The sequence below is a fragment of the Vigna umbellata genome, chromosome 1 (genome assembly GCF_029865625.1).
Source record: "Vigna umbellata cultivar VRB3 chromosome 1, Vumbellata_1.0, whole genome shotgun sequence".
Taxonomy (NCBI): Eukaryota; Viridiplantae; Streptophyta; class Magnoliopsida; order Fabales; family Fabaceae; genus Vigna; species Vigna umbellata.
In genome coordinates, this window is record NC_142165.1 from 32,045,875 (window position 1) to 32,050,564 (window position 4,690).

Here is a 4,690-nt window from a genome sequence, read left to right on the forward strand (position 1 = left end):
TGACATTCCCACTCAATTAAACCTTTTCTTAGGAGGTTTAAAATCTCACACAAAGCTTATGCTAGATGCCTCTGCTGGAGGTAACATTAGGTGGAAGACACCTGATGAGGCACAAGAAATAATTGAAAATATGGCATCTAGTGATAATGATGTCCAAAGTGAGAGAGTGCAAACGCAAAAGAAAGGCATGTTTGAATTGCAATCCCAAGATGCCTTATTAGCCCAAAATAAAATCATGACTCAACAACTTGAATCAGTAATGAAAAAGTTATCACAACTACCAAAGGAACTCCAAACTGTATCACAGGCACAACATAATCAAACTATGCAAGGTTGTGAACTTTGTGGTGGAGAGCACCAAAATGGACAGTGTGCTATTCAGTCCAATGTTAAGGAAGAGGTAAATTATATGGGAAATCAAGGCCGTTCGGGCAACTATGAAAATTATAATCAAGGATAGAGACCTCATCCTAGCATGGGTCAGGCTAGTTCTAGTAGACCACCACAACAACAGTTTCAACAACAACCTACTCTTTCTGATAGGACATCCAAACTTGAAGAAACTTTGCAACAATTCATGCAAATGTCCATATCAAATCAAAAGAGCCCAGAATCTTCTATAAGGAACTTAGAAGTTCAAATTGGTTAGTTGGCCAAGAAATTAGAAGACAAGCCTGCAAATACATTTGGAGCTAACACTGAAACAAATCCAAAAGAGAATTGTAAAGCGATTACTACAAGGAGTGGTAAAGTGTTAGAAAGGGTAGTTGTGAGAAAAGAGGATGAAAAAGAAAAATCCAGTGAAGAGCAGGAAGAGAAAGAAGAGAAAGTTAATGAAGAAGAAGATAAAAAGAAGGCAGTGGAAGAGAGTCATAAAGGAAAACAAGTTTTGAATCCTTTACCGTATCCAAAGACTTATTCTAGAAAAGAAAAGGAAAGTCAATTTTCTAGATTCATGGCTCTCTTCAAAAAGCTGGAAATCACAATTCCCTTTTCAGAAGCACTTCAACAAATGCCCTCTTATGCTAGATTTATGAAAGATTTGTTGACAAAGAAGAGAAAGTATATTGAGGAAGAAACAATTGAGGTGCAAGGGAATTGTAGTGCAATCATCCAAAAACTTCTACCACCAAAATTTAAAGATCCTGGTAGTTTTACAATTCCATGCACAATTGGAAAACTCCCCATTGGAAAAGCATTGATAGACTTAGGTGCAAGCATCAATTTAATGCCTTTGTGTATGTTGAAAAAAATAGGGGACATGGAAGTAAAACCAACAAGGATGACACTTCAACTAGCAGATAGGTCTGTCAAGTACCCATATGGAGTCATTGAAGATGTTTTAGTGAAAGTTGACAAATTCACTTTTCTAGTGGATTTTGTTATTCTTGACATGGAGGAGGATATTGAAGTCCCCCTTATACTTGGAAGACCTTTTATGAAGACTTCTAGGGTGATAATTGATGTTGATGATGGTCATCTGAAGGTGAGGTTACATGATGAAATAGTTACCTTTAATGTAGTAGAAGCTATGCAACACCCTAAAGATAGAGGAAATTGTTTCAAAGTTGAAGTTTTGGATGATGTTGTTGAAAAAGTGAGAAGTCAGATGTTTGTGAAATCTCCCTTAGAGCGTGTCTTGATAAATTCATGTGAGGAACTTACTTTAGAAGAAGAATCTGAAGTAGAGGAGATTTCACAACATCTGGAAAAATTGAAAGAAGAGAAATCCATTGATGTGAAAGTGGAAAAATTAGAAAAGGCTCACTTAGATGATCAGCAAAAGATGGAATTAAAAATGCTTCCTGGTCATCTTAAGTATGTGTTTTTAGAGGAAAATGCCAAGAAGCCTGTGATAATAAGCAATTCTCTGTCAAAGAATGATGAAGCAAAATTGGTTGAAATCTTAAAAGAAAATAAAAAGGCAATAGGTTGGCACATCTCTGATCTGAAAGGTATAAGTCCAACGTATTGCATGCATAAGATTATGATGGAAGAGGACTACAAACCCATAGCACAACCACAGAGGAGATTGAATCCAAATTTGAAAGAGGTGGTGAGAAAGGAAGTACTTAAATTGCTTGAAGCAGGAATGATATATCCTATCTCTGATAGTGCTTGGGTGAGTCTTGTACATGTTGTTCCTAAGAAAGGGGTTATGACTGTTGTTCAGAATGATAAGAATGAATTAATTCCCACAAGAACAGTCACAGGGTGGAGAATATGTATTGATTACAGAAAACTAAATCAATCCACCAGGAAAGACCATTTTCCTCTCCCTTTTATGGATCAAATGTTGGAAAGGCTGGCAGGGCAAGCCTATTATTGTTTCTTGGATGGCTATTCCGGGTACAATCAAATAGTAGTCAATCCTGAGGACCAAGAAAAGACTGCTTTCACTTGTCCCTTTGGTGTGTTTGCATACCGAAGGATGCCATTTGGTCTATGTAATGCTCCTGCCACATTCCAACGTTGCATGTTAGCCATTTTTGCTGATCTTGTTGAGAATTGCATAGAAGTTTTCATGGATGATTTCTCAGTCTTTGGCAAATCATATGATTTATGCTTACAGAACCTGGATGTAGTCTTGAAAAGATGCATTGCCACGAACCTTGTGTTGAATTGGGAAAAATGTCATTTTATGGTTCGTGAGGGGATTGTCTTAGGACATAAGATCTCATCTAGGGGAATAGGTGTAGATCAAGCTAAGGTTGATGTGATTGAAAAGTTACCACCTCCTACAAATGTCAAAGGGGTAAGAAGCTTTCTTGGACATGTTAGATTCTATAGAAGGTTCATAAAATATTTTTCCAAGATTGCTAAACCCCTTTGCAATTTGCTTGTGAAAGACACTCAGTTTGAGTTTGATGATGAGTGTCTGAAAGCTTTTGAGATATTGAAAGAGAAGCTAGTCACAGCCCCTGTTGTAGTTGCACCAAATTAGACTCAAGATTTTGAGTTAATGTGCGATGCTAGTGACTATGCCATTGGGGCTGTATTGGGACAGAGACGTGGCAAAGTTTTTCACGTTATTCATTATGGTAGTAAAGTTCTGAATGGTGCACAATTAAATTATGCCACAACTGAAAAAGAATTTTTAGCAATTGTGTATGCTCTTGAAAAGTTTAGACCTTATTTGATAGGATCTAAAGTGATCATTTACACTGACCATTCAGCCATAAAATACTTACTGGCAAAGTCTGATTCAAAGCCACGACTCATAAGATGGGTTTTACTGTTACAGGAATTTGATCTTGAGATAAAAGACAAAAAGGGGAGCGAGAATGTCATTGCTGATCATTTGTCTCGCCTCCTTAACACTGAGGTGACTGAGAAAGAAGGAGAAATTAAGGGAAAATTTATTGATGAGCGTCTGATGCTCATACAACAGAGGCCATGGTTTGTAGATATGACTAATTTTAAGGCTGCAGGAATTCTCCCTGATGACTTGACTTGGCAGCAAAAGAAGAAGTTCCTACATGATTCCAAAGAATATCTTTGGGATGATCCTTATCTCTTCAAGTTGGGTGTTGACCACTTACTGAGGCGGTGTGTCATAGCAGAGGAAGTTGCTGGTATCCTATGGCATTGTCATAATTTGCCATATGGAGGACACTATAATGGAGAAAGGACAGCCGCTAAAGTGTTTCAATCTGGGTTCTTTTGGCCAACCTTATTCAAAGACGCACATGTTCATGCAAAAGGTTGTGACAAATGCCAAAGAACGGGAAGCATTTCAAAATGACATGAGATGCCACTGCAGGCTATTTTAGAAGTTGAAGTGTTTGATTGTTGGGGAATGGATTTTATGGGACCATTACCTTCTTCCTACAACAATGAATACATCTTAGTAGCAGTGGATTATGTTAGTAAGTGGGTGGAAGCAACAACATGCCAAAAGAATGATGCCAAGACAGTGGTCAAATTTCTCAAAAGACAAATCTTCTCAAGATTTGGAGTACCTAGGATCCTCATAAGTGATGGAGGATCACATTTCTGTAACGCTCAATTGGCTAAGGTCTTGACACACTATGATGTGAAGCACAAGATTGCCTCACCTTATCATCCTCAAACCAATGGCCAAGCTGAAGTTTCTAACAGGGAAATCAAAAGAATCCTTGAAAAGACTGTTTCATCATCAAGAAAGGATTGGGTTGCAAAATTAGATGATGTCCTTTGGGCATATAGGACTGCATTAAAGACTCCTGTGGGGCTAACACCCTTCCAGTTAGTCTATGGCGAGTCATGTCATCTCCCAGTTGAGATGGAACATAAAGCATATTGGGCACTAAAATTCCTTAACTTTGATTCTTCTCTTTGTGCAGGTAAAAGAAAGCTTCAGTTGCAAGAGTTGGAGGAAATGAGGATGACTGCTTATGATTCTTCAAGAAAATATAAAGAAAGGGTCAAGATGTACCATGATAAGAAGCTGATAAAGAGAGACTTCCAACCTGGACAACAGGTATTGTTGTTCAATTCTAGATTCAAACTGTTTCCAGGTAAGTTGAAATCTAAATGGTCTGGTCCTTTACTGATAAAGGCAGTCAAGCCTTATGGTGCTATTGAATTGACGGATCCAAATTCTTAGGATTCAAATAGAAGCTGGATTGTAAATGGTCAAAGATTGAAACATTATTTGGGTGGAGAGGTTGAACGCCTCACCACAATTATTCATTTATCTGAACCATGA

General features: G+C 37.9%; 1 pseudogene; it reads left to right on the top strand.

Moving 5' to 3' along the window:
• Window positions 1-1,282: 1,282 nt before the first annotated feature.
• On the top strand, window positions 1,283-4,690 carry LOC148205163 (uncharacterized; annotated as a pseudogene).